This window comes from Taudactylus pleione, unplaced genomic scaffold (genome assembly GCF_031769625.1).
Source record: "Taudactylus pleione unplaced genomic scaffold, aTauple2 ptg000192l, whole genome shotgun sequence".
Lineage (NCBI taxonomy): Eukaryota > Metazoa > Chordata > Amphibia > Anura > Myobatrachidae > Taudactylus > Taudactylus pleione.
Genome location: NW_028284594.1, coordinates 3262131 through 3278671, shown reverse-complemented (window position 1 = coordinate 3278671; position 16541 = coordinate 3262131). Strand labels below are relative to the sequence as shown.

The window sequence follows — 16541 nt, the reverse complement described above, 5'->3', positions numbered from 1 at the left end:
GGAAACATTTTAGTTGTACTACAAATAAGAGCATACTTATTAAAATTTCAACCGTATTGTGGTATATCAGGAAAACTGCAGGTTCCCTTCTGTCTAGATAGCTTTGAATGTTTTAAAAGAATAGTCTCACTTTGAAACACAAAAAGTTCAAAAATGAAATTGCAAGGTATTCTTTTGCCTTTCTTCTGTGTCTGGAAGCATGATTTGTACAATGCATATGACTAGTCTTTAGCTTCGTCCATGAGAGAAGTCCAAACTCTGTAGGCACTCACAAATCTTGTCCCTGCACTTTTCCTATATGCATACCTTAGAAAACTATCTACTGGACCATAAGGAAATATTTTATTTATTCTACAAGTTAATTTTTACATAAATGTATATGGTGTTTTAAAAACAAAAAGCTATTTTCTAAAAATCAATTGAAAATTCAAAGAAAAATCTTCAGGTAGGTGGCTCGTTGGTCTAGGGGTATGATTCTCGCATCGGGTGCGAGAGGTCCCGGGTTCAAATCCCGGACGAGCCCAAATTTTCAGATTCTTTGAAATGGTTCTATTATCTTATTGTAGTGAATTTCAAATGAATGTTGTTTTATCAAAACTCTCAAAATAGATTGTATTTACTAATTTGCACAATTGAATTTTGTTTTTTGTCAAACTGCTAAAATTATTTGTAAGTACTTATCTGCACACAGCATGTGACATGTCTTGGGTTTATCCATCAGAAAAACTCTGCTGGGCATCATAAAACTTTGTACAGCAATTTTCAAGCAAGTATACTTAGAAAATTATTGACTATTAGGAAATATTTTATTTATGCTAATATTTCCTCCTTGTACACATTAGTGACTGCTTTAAAATAATATAATTTTCACATAAAATTGGTTAAGATATCAAATAAAACATGCTTACTTGATGATTCTATGATTTTCGTTTTGGGCGCGACAGGTACCTGGTTCAATTCCCTGACGAGCCCTCTCTTTCTTTTTACGGTGCATCTCATGGTTTATATATATCTGATTTTCTCAATTGGCTAAGTCAATAGCATCAACTGAGTTTTGTTTTTGCCATACTCCCAATAGAATTTGTACATACTTATGAATCTTGCCTTCATCATTTTCCTATTGCCTTTCTTCTATTTATGCATGATTTACACATAGCTTTTTACAAGTCTTGGGTTTTATCGATCAGACAAGTCCAAACTCTGTAGCCATTTTTATATCTTGTCACTGCACTTTCCAAATAAGCACACATAGAAAACTATCAATAGAATCTTACGGAAACATTTTAGTTGTACTACAAATAAGAGCATACTTATTAAAATTTCAACCGTATTGTGGTATATCAGGAAAACTGCAGGTTCCCTTCTGTCTAGATAGCTTTGAATGTTTTAAAAGAATAGTCTCACTTTGAAACACAAAAAGTTCAAAAATGAAATTGCAAGGTATTCTTTTGCCTTTCTTCTGTGTCTGGAAGCATGATTTGTACAATGCATATGACTAGTCTTTAGCTTCGTCCATGAGAGAAGTCCAAACTCTGTAGGCACTCACAAATCTTGTCCCTGCACTTTTCCTATATGCATACCTTAGAAAACTATCTACTGGACCATAAGGAAATATTTTATTCATTCTACAAGTTAATTTTTACATAAATGTATATGGTGTTTTAAAAACAAAAAGCTATTTTCTAAAAATCAATTGAAAATTCAAAGAAAAATCTTCAGGTAGGTGGCTCGTTGGTCTAGGGGTATGATTCTCGCTTCGGGTGCGAGAGGTCCCGGGTTCAAATCCCGGACGAGCCCAAATTTTCAGATTCTTTGAAATGGTTCTATTATCTTATTGTAGTCAATTTCCTGAGTGAATTTCAAATGAATGTTGTTTTTTCAAAACTCTCAAAATAGATTGTATTTACTAATTTGCACAATTGAATTTTGTTTTTTGTCAAACTGCTAAAATTATTTGTAAGTACTTATCTGCACACAGCATGTGACATGTCTTGGGTTTTATCCATCAGAAAAACTCTGCTGGGCATCATAAAACTTTGTACAGCAATTTTCAAGCAAGTATACTTAGAAAATTATTGACTATTAGGAAATATTTTATTTATGCTAATATTTCCTCCTTGTACACATTAGTGACTGCTTTAAAATAATATAATTTTCACATAAAATTGGTTAAGATATCAAATAAAACATGCTTACTTGATGATTCTATGATTTTCGTTTTGGGCGCGACAGGTACCTGGTTCAATTCCCTGTCGAGCCCTCTCTTTCTTTTTACGGTGCATCTCATGGTTTATATATATCTGATTTTCTCAATTGGCTAAGTCAATAGCATCAACTGAGTTTTGTTTTTGCCATACTCCCAATAGAATTTGTACATACTTATGAATCTTGCCTTCATCATTTTCCTATTGCCTTTCTTCTATTTATGCATGATTTACACATAGCTTTTTACAAGTCTTGGGTTTTATCGATCAGACAAGTCCAAACTCTGTAGCCATTTTTATATCTTGTCACTGCACTTTCCAAATAAGCACACATAGAAAACTATCAATAGAATCTTACGGAAACATTTTAGTTGTACTACAAATAAGAGCATACTTATTAAAATTTCAACCGTATTGTGGTATATCAGGAAAACTGCAGGTTCCCTTCTGTCTAGATAGCTTTGAATGTTTTAAAAGAATAGTCTCACTTTGAAACACAAAAAGTTCAAAAATGAAATTGCAAGGTATTCTTTTGCCTTTCTTCTGTGTCTGGAAGCATGATTTGTACAATGCATATGACTAGTCTTTAGCTTCGTCCATGAGAGAAGTCCAAACTCTGTAGGCACTCACAAATCTTGTCCCTGCACTTTTCCTAAATGCATACCTTAGAAAACTATCTACTGGACCATAAGGAAATATTTTATTTATTCTACAAGTTAATTATTACATAAATGTATATGGTGTTTTAAAAACAAAAAGCTATTTTCTAAAAATCAATTGAAAAATCCAAAGAAAAATCTTCAGGTAGGTGGCTCGTTGGTCTAGGGGTATGATTCTTGCTTCGGGTGCGAGAGGTCCCGGGTTCAAATCCTGGACGAGCCCAAATTTTCAGATTCTATGAAATGGTTCTATTATCTTATTGTAGTGAATTTCAAATGAATGTTGTTTTTTCAAAACTCTCAAAATAGATTGTATTTACTAATTTGCACAATTGAATTTTGTTTTTTGTCAAACTGCTAAAATTATTTGTAAGTACTTATCTGCACACAGCATGTGACATGTCTTGGGTTTTATCCATCAGAAAAACTCTGCTGGTCATCATAAAACTTTGCACAGCAATTTTCAAGCAAGTATACTTAGAAAATTATTGACTATTAGGAAATATTTTATTTATGCTAATATTTCCTCCTTGTACACATTAGTGACTGCTTTAAAATAATATAATTTTCACATAAAATTGGTTAAGATATCAAATAAAACATGCTTACTTGATGATTCTATGATTTTTGTTTTGGGCGCGACAGGTCCCTGGTTCAATTCCCTGACGAGCCCTCTCTTTCTTTTTACGGTGCATCTCATGGTTTATATATATCTGATTTTCTCAACTGGCTAAGTCAATAGCATCAACTGAGTTTTGTTTTTGCCATACTCCCAATAGAATTTGTACATACTTATGAATCTTGCCTTCATCATTTTCCTATTGCCTTTCTTCTATTTATGCATGATTTACACATAGCTTTTTACAAGTCTTGGGTTTTATCGATCAGACAAGTCCAAACTCTGTAGCCATTTTTATATCTTGTCACTGCACTTTCCAAATAAGCACACATAGAAAACTATCAATAGAATCTTATGGAAACATTTTAGTTGTACTACAAATAAGAGCATACTTATTAAAATTTCAACCGTATTGTGGTATATCAGGAAAACTGCAGGTTCCCTTCTGTCTAGATAGCTTTGAATGTTTTAAAAGAATAGTCTCACTTTGAAACACAAAAAGTTCAAAAATGAAATTGCAAGGTATTCTTTTGCCTTTCTTCTGTGTCTGGAAGCATGATTTGTACAATGCATATGACAAGTCTTTAGCTTCGTCCATGAGAGAAGTCCAAACTCTGTAGGCACTCACAAATCTTGTCCCTGCACTTTTCCTATATGCATACCTTAGAAAACTATCTACTGGACCATAAGGAAATATTTTATTTATTCTACAAATTAATTTTTACATAAATGTATATGGTGTTTTAAAAACAAAAAGCTATTTTCTTAAAATCAATTGAAAAATCCAAAGAAAAATCTTCAGGTAGGTGGCTCGTTGGTCTCGCTTAGGGTGCGAGAGGTCCCGGGTTCAAATCCCGGACGAGCCCAAATTTTCAGATTCTTTGAAATGGTTCTATTATCTTATTGTAGTCAATTTCCTGAGTGAATTTCAACTGAATGTTGTTTTTTCAAAACTCTCAAAATAGATTGTATTTACTAATTTGCACAATTGAATTTTGTTTTTTGTCAAACTGCTAAAATTATTTGTAAGTACTTATCTGCACACAGCATGTGACATGTCTTGGGTTTATCCATCAGAAAAACTCTGCTGGGCATCATAAAACTTTGTACAGCAATTTTCAAGCAAGTATACTTAGAAAATTATTGACTATTAGGAAATATTTTATTTATGCTAATATTTCCTCCTTGTACACATTAGTGACTGCTTTAAAATAATATAATTTTCACATAAAATTGGTTAAGATATCAAATAAAACATGCTTACTTGATGATTCTATGATTTTCGTTTTGGGCGCGACAGGTACCTGGTTCAATTCCCTGACGAGCCCTCTCTTTCTTTTTACGGTGCATCTCATGGTTTATATATATCTGATTTTCTCAATTGGCTAAGTCAATAGCATCAACTGAGTTTTGTTTTTGCCATACTCCCAATAGAATTTGTACATACTTATGAATCTTGCCTTCATCATTTTCCTATTGCCTTTCTTCTATTTATGCATGATTTACACATAGCTTTTTACAAGTCTTGGGTTTTATCGATCAGACAAGTCCAAACTCTGTAGCCATTTTTATATCTTGTCACTGCACTTTCCAAATAAGCACACATAGAAAACTATCAATAGAATCTTACGGAAACATTTTAGTTGTACTACAAATAAGAGCATACTTATTAAAATTTCAACCGTATTGTGGTATATCAGGAAAACTGCAGGTTCCCTTCTGTCTAGATAGCTTTGAATGTTTTAAAAGAATAGTCTCACTTTGAAACACAAAAAGTTCAAAAATGAAATTGCAAGGTATTCTTTTGCCTTTCTTCTGTGTCTGGAAGCATGATTTGTACAATGCATATGACTAGTCTTTAGCTTCGTCCATGAGAGAAGTCCAAACTCTGTAGGCACTCACAAATCTTGTCCCTGCACTTTTCCTATATGCATACCTTAGAAAACTATCTACTGGACCATAAGGAAATATTTTATTCATTTTACAAGTTAATTTTTACATAAATGTATATGGTGTTTTAAAAACAAAAAGCTATTTTCTAAAAATCAATTGAAAATTCAAAGAAAAATCTTCAGGTAGGTGGCTCGTTGGTCTAGGGGTATGATTCTCGCTTCGGGTGCGAGAGGTCCCGGGTTCAAATCCCGGACGAGCCCAAATTTTCAGATTCTTTGAAATGGTTCTATTATCTTATTGTAGTCAATTTCCTGAGTGAATTTCAAATGAATGTTGTTTTTTCAAAACTCTCAAAATAGATTGTATTTACTAATTTGCACAATTGAATTTTGTTTTTTGTCAAACTGCTAAAATTATTTGTAAGTACTTATCTGCACACAGCATGTGACATGTCTTGGGTTTTATCCATCAGAAAAACTCTGCTGGGCATCATAAAACTTTGTACAGCAATTTTCAAGCAAGTATACTTAGAAAATTATTGACTATTAGGAAATATTTTATTTATGCTAATATTTCCTCCTTGTACACATTAGTGACTGCTTTAAAATAATATAATTTTCACATAAAATTGGTTAAGATATCAAATAAAACATGCTTACTTGATGATTCTATGATTTTCGTTTTGGGCGCGACAGGTACCTGGTTCAATTCCCTGTCGAGCCCTCTCTTTCTTTTTACGGTGCATCTCATGGTTTATATATATCTGATTTTCTCAATTGGCTAAGTCAATAGCATCAACTGAGTTTTGTTTTTGCCATACTCCCAATAGAATTTGTACATACTTATGAATCTTGCCTTCATCATTTTCCTATTGCCTTTCTTCTATTTATGCATGATTTACACATAGCTTTTTACAAGTCTTGGGTTTTATCGATCAGACAAGTCCAAACTCTGTAGCCATTTTTATATCTTGTCACTGCACTTTCCAAATAAGCACACATAGAAAACTATCAATAGAATCTTACGGAAACATTTTAGTTGTACTACAAATAAGAGCATACTTATTAAAATTTCAACCGTATTGTGGTATATCAGGAAAACTGTAGGTTCCCTTCTGTCTAGATAGCTTTGAATGTTTTAAAAGAATAGTCTCACTTTGAAACACAAAAAGTTCAAAAATGAAATTGCAAGGTATTCTTTTGCCTTTCTTCTGTGTCTGGAAGCATGATTTGTACAATGCATATGACTAGTCTTTAGCTTCGTCCATGAGAGAAGTCCAAACTCTGTAGGCACTCACAAATCTTGTCCCTGCACTTTTCCTAAATGCATACCTTAGAAAACTATCTACTGGACCATAAGGAAATATTTTATTTATTCTACAAGTTAATTATTACATAAATGTATATGGTGTTTTAAAAACAAAAAGCTATTTTCTAAAAATCAATTGAAAAATCCAAAGAAAAATCTTCAGGTAGGTGGCTCGTTGGTCTAGGGGTATGATTCTTGCTTCGGGTGCGAGAGGTCCCGGGTTCAAATCCCGGACGAGCCCAAATTTTCAGATTCTTTGAAATGGTTCTATTATCTTATTGTAGTCAATTTCAAATGAATGTTGTTTTTTCAAAACTCTCAAAATAGATTGTATTTACTAATTTGCACAATTGAATTTTGTTTTTTGTCAAACTGCTAAAATTATTTTTAAGTACTTATCTGCACACAGCATGTGACATGTCTTGGGTTTTATCCATCAGAAAAACTCTGCTGGGCATCATAAAACTTTGCACAGCAATTTTCAAGCAAGTATACTTAGAAAATTATTGACTATTAGGAAATATTTTATTTATGCTAATATTTCCTCCTTGTACACATTAGTGACTGCTTTAAAATAATATAATTTTCACATAAAATTGGTTAAGATATCAAATAAAACATGCTTACTTGATGATTCTATGATTTTTGTTTTGGGCGCGACAGGTCCCTGGTTCAATTCCCTGACGAGCCCTCTCTTTCTTTTTACGGTGCATCTCATGGTTTATATATATCTGATTTTCTCAACTGGCTAAGTCAATAGCATCAACTGAGTTTTGTTTTTGCCATACTCCCAATAGAATTTGTACATACTTATGAATCTTGCCTTCATCATTTTCCTATTGCCTTTCTTCTATTTATGCATGATTTACACATAGCTTTTTACAAGTCTTGGGTTTTATCGATCAGACAAGTCCAAACTCTGTAGCCATTTTTATATCTTGTCACTGCACTTTCCAAATAAGCACACATAGAAAACTATCAATAGAATCTTACGGAAACATTTTAGTTGTACTACAAATAAGAGCATACTTATTAAAATTTCAACCGTATTGTGGTATATCAGGAAAACTGCAGGTTCCCTTCTGTCTAGATAGCTTTGAATGTTTTAAAAGAATAGTCTCACTTTGAAACACAAAAAGTTCAAAAATGAAATTGCAAGGTATTCTTTTGCCTTTCTTCTGTGTCTGGAAGCATGATTTGTACAATGCATATGACTAGTCTTTAGCTTCGTCCATGAGAGAAGTCCAAACTCTGTAGGCACTCACAAATCTTGTCCCTGCACTTTTCCTATATGCATACCTTAGAAAACTATCTACTGGACCATAAGGAAATATTTTATTTATTCTACAAGTTAATTTTTACATAAATGTATATGGTGTTTTAAAAACAAAAAGCTATTTTCTAAAAATCAATTGAAAATTCAAAGAAAAATCTTCAGGTAGGTGGCTCGTTGGTCTAGGGGTATGATTCTCGCTTCGGGTGCGAGAGGTCCCGGGTTCAAATCCCGGACGAGCCCAAATTTTCAGATTCTTTGAAATGGTTCTATTATCTTATTGTAGTCAATTTCCTGAGTGAATTTCAAATGAATGTTGTTTTTTCAAAACTCTCAAAATAGATTGTATTTACTAATTTGCACAATTGAATTTTGTTTTTTGTCAAACTGCTAAAATTATTTGTAAGTACTTATCTGCACACAGCATGTGACATGTCTTGGGTTTTATCCATCAGAAAAACTCTGCTGGGCATCATAAAACTTTGTACAGCAATTTTCAAGCAAGTATACTTAGAAAATTATTGACTATTAGGAAATATTTTATTTATGCTAATATTTCCTCCTTGTACACATTAGTGACTGCTTTAAAATAATATAATTTTCACATAAAATTGGTTAAGATATCAAATAAAACATGCTTACTTGATGATTCTATGATTTTCGTTTTGGGCGCGACAGGTACCTGGTTCAATTCCCTGTCGAGCCCTCTCTTTCTTTTTACGGTGCATCTCATGGTTTATATATATCTGATTTTCTCAATTGGCTAAGTCAATAGCATCAACTGAGTTTTGTTTTTGCCATACTCCCAATAGAATTTGTACATACTTATGAATCTTGCCTTCATCATTTTCCTATTGCCTTTCTTCTATTTATGCATGATTTACACATAGCTTTTTACAAGTCTTGGGTTTTATCGATCAGACAAGTCCAAACTCTGTAGCCATTTTTATATCTTGTCACTGCACTTTCCAAATAAGCACACATAGAAAACTATCAATAGAATCTTACGGAAACATTTTAGTTGTACTACAAATAAGAGCATACTTATTAAAATTTCAACCGTATTGTGGTATATCAGGAAAACTGCAGGTTCCCTTCTGTCTAGATAGCTTTGAATGTTTTAAAAGAATAGTCTCACTTTGAAACACAAAAAGTTCAAAAATGAAATTGCAAGGTATTCTTTTGCCTTTCTTCTGTGTCTGGAAGCATGATTTGTACAATGCATATGACTAGTCTTTAGCTTCGTCCATGAGAGAAGTCCAAACTCTGTAGGCACTCACAAATCTTGTCCCTGCACTTTTCCTAAATGCATACCTTAGAAAACTATCTACTGGACCATAAGGAAATATTTTATTTATTCTACAAGTTAATTATTACATAAATGTATATGGTGTTTTAAAAACAAAAAGCTATTTTCTAAAAATCAATTGAAAAATCCAAAGAAAAATCTTCAGGTAGGTGGCTCGTTGGTCTAGGGGTATGATTCTTGCTTCGGGTGCGAGAGGTCCCGGGTTCAAATCCCGGACGAGCCCAAATTTTCAGATTCTTTGAAATGGTTCTATTATCTTATTGTAGTGAATTTCAAATGAATGTTGTTTTTTCAAAACTCTCAAAATAGATTGTATTTACTAATTTGCACAATTGAATTTTGTTTTTTGTCAAACTGCTAAAATTATTTTTAAGTACTTATCTGCACACAGCATGTGACATGTCTTGGGTTTTATCCATCAGAAAAACTCTGCTGGGCATCATAAAACTTTGCACAGCAATTTTCAAGCAAGTATACTTAGAAAATTATTGACTATTAGGAAATATTTTATTTATGCTAATATTTCCTCCTTGTACACATTAGTGACTGCTTTAAAATAATATAATTTTCACATAAAATTGGTTAAGATATCAAATAAAACATGCTTACTTGATGATTCTATGATTTTTGTTTTGGGCGCGACAGGTCCCTGGTTCAATTCCCTGACGAGCCCTCTCTTTCTTTTTACGGTGCATCTCATGGTTTATATATATCTGATTTTCTCAACTGGCTAAGTCAATAGCATCAACTGAGTTTTGTTTTTGCCATACTCCCAATAGAATTTGTACATACTTATGAATCTTGCCTTCATCATTTTCCTATTGCCTTTCTTCTATTTATGCATGATTTACACATAGCTTTTTACAAGTCTTGGGTTTTATCGATCAGACAAGTCCAAACTCTGTAGCCATTTTTATATCTTGTCACTGCACTTTCCAAATAAGCACACATAGAAAACTATCAATAGAATCTTACGGAAACATTTTAGTTGTACTACAAATAAGAGCATACTTATTAAAATTTCAACCGTATTGTGGTATATCAGGAAAACTGCAGGTTCCCTTCTGTCTAGATAGCTTTGAATGTTTTAAAAGAATAGTCTCACTTTGAAACACAAAAAGTTCAAAAATGAAATTGCAAGGTATTCTTTTGCCTTTCTTCTGTGTCTGGAAGCATGATTTGTACAATGCATATGACAAGTCTTTAGCTTCGTCCATGAGAGAAGTCCAAACTCTGTAGGCACTCACAAATCTTGTCCCTGCACTTTTCCTATATGCATACCTTAGAAAACTATCTACTGGACCATAAGGAAATATTTTATTTATTCTACAAATTAATTTTTACATAAATGTATATGGTGTTTTAAAAACAAAAAGCTATTTTCTTAAAATCAATTGAAAAATCCAAAGAAAAATCTTCAGGTAGGTGGCTCGTTGGTCTCGCTTAGGGTGCGAGAGGTCCCGGGTTCAAATCCCGGACGAGCCCAAATTTTCAGATTCTTTGAAATGGTTCTATTATCTTATTGTAGTCAATTTCCTGAGTGAATTTCAACTGAATGTTGTTTTTTCAAAACTCTCAAAATAGATTGTATTTACTAATTTGCACAATTGAATTTTGTTTTTTGTCAAACTGCTAAAATTATTTGTAAGTACTTATCTGCACACAGCATGTGACATGTCTTGGGTTTTATCCATCAGAAAAACTCTGCTGGGCATCATAAAACTTTGCACAGCAATTTTCAAGCAAGTATACTTAGAAAATTATTGACTATTAGGAAATATTTTATTTATACTAATATTTCCTCCTTGTACACATTAGTGACTGCTTTAAAATAATATAATTTTCACATAAAATTGGTTAAGATATCAAATAAAACATGCTTACTTGATGATTCTATGATTTTCGTTTTGGGCGCGACAGGTCCCTGGTTCAATTCCCTGACGTGCCCTCTCTTTCTTTTTACAATGCATCTCATGGTTTATATATATCTGATTTTCTCAATTGGCTAAGTCAATAGCATCAACTGAGTTTTGTTTTTGCCATACTCCCAATAGAATTTGTACATACTTATGAATCTTGCCTTCATCATTTTCCTATTGCCTTTCTTCTATTTATGCATGATTTACACATAGCTTTTTACAAGTCTTGGGTTTTATCGATCAGACAAGTCCAAACTCTGTAGCCATTTTTATATCTTGTCACTGCACTTTCCAAATAAGCACACATAGAAAACTATCAATAGAATCTTACGGAAACATTTTAGTTGTACTACAAATAAGAGCATACTTATTAAAATTTCAACCGTATTGTGGTATATCAGGAAAACTGCAGGTTCCCTTCTGTCTAGATAGCTTTGAATGTTTTAAAAGAATAGTCTCACTTTGAAACACAAAAAGTTCAAAAATGAAATTGCAAGGTATTCTTTTGCCTTTCTTCTGTGTCTGGAAGCATGATTTGTACAATGCATATGACTAGTCTTTAGCTTCGTCCATGAGAGAAGTCCAAACTCTGTAGGCACTCACAAATCTTGTCCCTGCACTTTTCCTATATGCATACCTTAGAAAACTATCTACTGGACCATAAGGAAATATTTTATTTATTCTACAAATTAATTTTTACATAAATGTATATGGTGTTTTAAAAACAAAAAGCTATTTTCTTAAAATCAATTGAAAAATCCAAAGAAAAATCTTCAGGTAGGTGGCTCGTTGGTCTCGCTTAGGGTGCGAGAGGTCCCGGGTTCAAATCCCGGACGAGCCCAAATTTTCAGATTCTTTGAAATGGTTCTATTATCTTATTGTAGTCAATTTCCTGAGTGAATTTCAACTGAATGTTGTTTTTTCAAAACTCTCAAAATAGATTGTATTTACTAATTTGCACAATTGAATTTTGTTTTTTGTCAAACTGCTAAAATTATTTGTAAGTACTTATCTGCACACAGCATGTGACATGTCTTGGGTTTTATCCATCAGAAAAACTCTGCTGGGCATCATAAAACTTTGCACAGCAATTTTCAAGCAAGTATACTTAGAAAATTATTGACTATTAGGAAATATTTTATTTATACTAATATTTCCTCCTTGTACACATTAGTGACTGCTTTAAAATAATATAATTTTCACATAAAATTGGTTAAGATATCAAATAAAACATGCTTACTTGATGATTCTATGATTTTCGTTTTGGGCGCGACAGGTCCCTGGTTCAATTCCCTGACGTGCCCTCTCTTTCTTTTTACAATGCATCTCATGGTTTATATATATCTGATTTTCTCAATTGGCTAAGTCAATAGCATCAACTGAGTTTTGTTTTTGCCATACTCCCAATAGAATTTGTACATACTTATGAATCTTGCCTTCATCATTTTCCTATTGCCTTTCTTCTATTTATGCATGATTTACACATAGCTTTTTACAAGTCTTGGGTTTTATCGATCAGACAAGTCCAAACTCTGTAGCCATTTTTATATCTTGTCACTGCACTTTCCAAATAAGCACACATAGAAAACTATCAATAGAATCTTACGGAAACATTTTAGTTGTACTACAAATAAGAGCATACTTATTAAAATTTCAACCGTATTGTGGTATATCAGGAAAACTGCAGGTTCCCTTCTGTCTAGATAGCTTTGAATGTTTTAAAAGAATAGTCTCACTTTGAAACACAAAAAGTTCAAAAATGAAATTGCAAGGTATTCTTTTGCCTTTCTTCTGTGTCTGGAAGCATGATTTGTACAATGCATATGACTAGTCTTTAGCTTCGTCCATGAGAGAAGTCCAAACTCTGTAGGCACTCACAAATCTTGTCCCTGCACTTTTCCTATATGCATACCTTAGAAAACTATCTACTGGACCATAAGGAAATATTTTATTTATTCTACAAGTTAATTTTTACATAAAACATGCTTACTTGATGATTCTATGATTTTCGTTTTGGGCGCGACAGGTACCTGGTTCAATTCCCTGACGAGCCCTCTCTTTCTTTTTACGGTGCATCTCATGGTTTATATATATCTGATTTTCTCAATTGGCTAAGTCAATAGCATCAACTGAGTTTTGTTTTTGCCATACTCCCAATAGAATTTGTACATACTTATGAATCTTGCCTTCATCATTTTCCTATTGCCTTTCTTCTATTTATGCATAATTTACACATAGCTTTTTACAAGTCTTGGGTTTTATCGATCAGAAAAGTCCAAACTCTGTAGCCATTTTTATATCTTGTCACTGCACTTTCCAAATAAGCACACATAGAAAACTATCAATAGAATCTTACGGAAACATTTTAGTTGTACTACAAATAAGAGCATACTTATTAAAATTTCAACCGTATTGTGGTATATCAGGAAAACTGCAGGTTCCCTTCTGTCTAGATAGCTTTGAATGTTTTAAAAGAATAGTCTCACTTTGAAACACAAAAAGTTCAAAAATGAAATTGCAAGGTATTCTTTTGCCTTTCTTCTGTGTCTGGAAGCATGATTTGTACAATGCATATGACTAGTCTTTAGCTTCGTCCATGAGAGAAGTCCAAACTCTGTAGGCACTCACAAATCTTGTCCCTGCACTTTTCCTATATGCATACCTTAGAAAACTATCTACTGGACCATAAGGAAATATTTTATTTATTCTACAAGTTAATTTTTACATAAATGTATATGGTGTTTTAAAATCAAAAAGCTAATTTCTAAAAATCAATTGAAAATTCAAAGAAAAATCTTCAGGTAGGTGGCTCGTTGGTCTAGGGGTATGATTCTTGCTTCGGGTGCGAGAGGTCCCGGGTTCAAATCCCGGACGAGCCCAAATTTTCAGATTCTTTGAAATGGTTCTATTATCTTATTGTAGTAAATTTCCTGAGTGAATTTCAAATGAATGTTGTTTTTTCAAAACTCTCAAAATAGATTGTATTTACTAATTTGCACAATTGAATTTTGTTTTTTGTCAAACTGCTAAAATTATTTGTAAGTACTTATCTGCACACAGCATGTGACATGTCTTGGGTTTTATCCATCAGAAAAACTCTGCTGGGCATCATAAAACTTTGTACAGCAATTTTCAAGCAAGTATACTTAGAAAATTATTGACTATTAGGAAATATTTTATTTATGCTAATATTTCCTCCTTGTACACATTAGTGACTGCTTTAAAATAATATAATTTTCACATAAAATTGGTTAAGATATCAAATAAAACATGCTTACTTGATGATTCTATGATTTTCGTTTTGGGCGCGACAGGTACCTGGTTCAATTCCCTGACGAGCCCTCTCTTTCTTTTTACGGTGCATCTCATGGTTTATATATATCTGATTTTCTCAATTGGCTAAGTCAATAGCATCAACTGAGTTTTGTTTTTGCCATACTCCCAATAGAATTTGTACATACTTATGAATCTTGCCTTCATCATTTTCCTATTGCCTTTCTTCTATTTATGCATGATTTACACATAGCTTTTTACAAGTCTTGGGTTTTATCGATCAGACAAGTCCAAACTCTGTAGCCATTTTTATATCTTGTCACTGCACTTTCCAAATAAGCACACATAGAAAACTATCAATAGAATCTTACGGAAACATTTTAGTTGTACTACAAATAAGAGCATACTTATTAAAATTTCAACCGTATTGTGGTATATCAGGAAAACTGCAGGTTCCCTTCTGTCTAGATAGCTTTGAATGTTTTAAAAGAATAGTCTCACTTTGAAACACAAAAAGTTCAAAAATGAAATTGCAAGGTATTCTTTTGCCTTTCTTCTGTGTCTGGAAGCATGATTTGTACAATGCATATGACTAGTCTTTAGCTTCGTCCATGAGAGAAGTCCAAACTCTGTAGGCACTCACAAATCTTGTCCCTGCACTTTTCCTATATGCATACCTTAGAAAACTATCTACTGGACCATAAGGAAATATTTTATTTATTCTACAAGTTAATTTTTACATAAATGTATATGGTGTTTTAAAAACAAAAAGCTATTTTCTAAAAATCAATTGAAAATTCAAAGAAAAATCTTCAGGTAGGTGGCTCGTTGGTCTAGGGGTATGATTCTCGCTTCGGGTGCGAGAGGTCCCGGGTTCAAATCCCGGACGAGCCCAAATTTTCAGATTCTTTGAAATGGTTCTACTATCTTATTGTAGTCAATTTCCTGAGTGAATTTCAAATGAATGTTGTTTTTTCAAAACTCTCAAAATACATTGTATTTACTAATTTGCACAATTGAATTTTGTTTTTTGTCAAACTGCTAAAATTATTTGTAAGTACTTATCTGCACACAGCATGTGGCATGTCTTGGGTTTTATCCATCAGAAAAACTCTGCTGGGCATCATAAAACTTTGTACAGCAATTTTCAAGCAAGTATACTTAGAAAATTATTGACTATTAGGAAATATTTTATTTATGCTAATATTTCCTCCTTGTACACATTAGTGACTGCTTTAAAATAATATAATTTTCACATAAAATTGGTTAAGATATCAAATAAAACATGCTTACTTGATGATTCTATGATTTTCGTTTTGGGCGCGACAGGTACCTGGTTCAATTCCCTGTCGAGCCCTCTCTTTCTTTTTACGGTGCATCTCATGGTTTATATATATCTGATTTTCTCAATTGGCTAAGTCAATAGCATCAACTGAGTTTTGTTTTTGCCATACTCCCAATAGAATTTGTACATACTTATGAATCTTGCCTTCATCATTTTCCTATTGCCTTTCTTCTATTTATGCATGATTTACACATAGCTTTTTACAAGTCTTGGGTTTTATCGATCAGACAAGTCCAAACTCTGTAGCCATTTTTATATCTTGTCACTGCACTTTCCAAATAAGCACACATAGAAAACTATCAATAGAATCTTACGGAAACATTTTAGTTGTACTACAAATAAGAGCATACTTATTAAAATTTCAACCGTATTGTGGTATATCAGGAAAACTGCAGGTTCCCTTCTGTCTAGATAGCTTTGAATGTTTTAAAAGAATAGTCTCACTTTGAAACACAAAAAGTTCAAAAATGAAATTGCAAGGTATTCTTTTGCCTTTCTTCTGTGTCTGGAAGCATGATTTGTACAATGCATATGACTAGTCTTTAGCTTCATCCATGAGAGAAGTCCAAACTCTGTAGGCACTCACAAATCTTGTCCCTGCACTTTTCCTATATGCATACCTTAGAAAACTATCTACTGGACCATAAGGAAATATTTTATTTATTCTACAAGTTAATTATTACATAAATGTATATGGTGTTTTAAAAACAAAAGCTATTTTCTAAAAATCAATTGAAAA

At 32.8% G+C, this 16541-nt stretch overlaps 9 non-coding genes across 9 annotated transcripts; all 9 read left to right on the top strand.

Moving 5' to 3' along the window:
- Positions 1-451: 451 nt before the first annotated feature.
- On the top strand, positions 452-523 carry TRNAP-CGG (transfer RNA proline (anticodon CGG)). The gene has a single exon. It is a non-coding gene; the product is annotated as a tRNA-Pro (tRNA).
- Positions 524-1725: 1202 nt separating this feature from the next.
- Positions 1726-1797, top strand: TRNAP-CGG (transfer RNA proline (anticodon CGG)). The gene has a single exon. It is a non-coding gene; the product is annotated as a tRNA-Pro (tRNA).
- Positions 1798-3014: 1217 nt separating this feature from the next.
- TRNAP-CGG (transfer RNA proline (anticodon CGG)) lies at positions 3015-3086 on the top strand. The gene has a single exon. It is a non-coding gene; the product is annotated as a tRNA-Pro (tRNA).
- Positions 3087-5563: 2477 nt separating this feature from the next.
- Positions 5564-5635, top strand: TRNAP-CGG (transfer RNA proline (anticodon CGG)). Its single transcript has one exon. It is a non-coding gene; the product is annotated as a tRNA-Pro (tRNA).
- A 1217-nt stretch (positions 5636-6852) lies between these two features.
- On the top strand, positions 6853-6924 carry TRNAP-CGG (transfer RNA proline (anticodon CGG)). The gene has a single exon. It is a non-coding gene; the product is annotated as a tRNA-Pro (tRNA).
- Positions 6925-8127: 1203 nt separating this feature from the next.
- Positions 8128-8199, top strand: TRNAP-CGG (transfer RNA proline (anticodon CGG)). The gene has a single exon. It is a non-coding gene; the product is annotated as a tRNA-Pro (tRNA).
- A 1217-nt stretch (positions 8200-9416) lies between these two features.
- TRNAP-CGG (transfer RNA proline (anticodon CGG)) lies at positions 9417-9488 on the top strand. The gene has a single exon. It is a non-coding gene; the product is annotated as a tRNA-Pro (tRNA).
- A 4503-nt stretch (positions 9489-13991) lies between these two features.
- Positions 13992-14063, top strand: TRNAP-CGG (transfer RNA proline (anticodon CGG)). Its single transcript has one exon. It is a non-coding gene; the product is annotated as a tRNA-Pro (tRNA).
- Positions 14064-15279: 1216 nt separating this feature from the next.
- On the top strand, positions 15280-15351 carry TRNAP-CGG (transfer RNA proline (anticodon CGG)). The gene has a single exon. It is a non-coding gene; the product is annotated as a tRNA-Pro (tRNA).
- The last annotated feature ends 1190 nt before the right edge of the window (positions 15352-16541 follow it).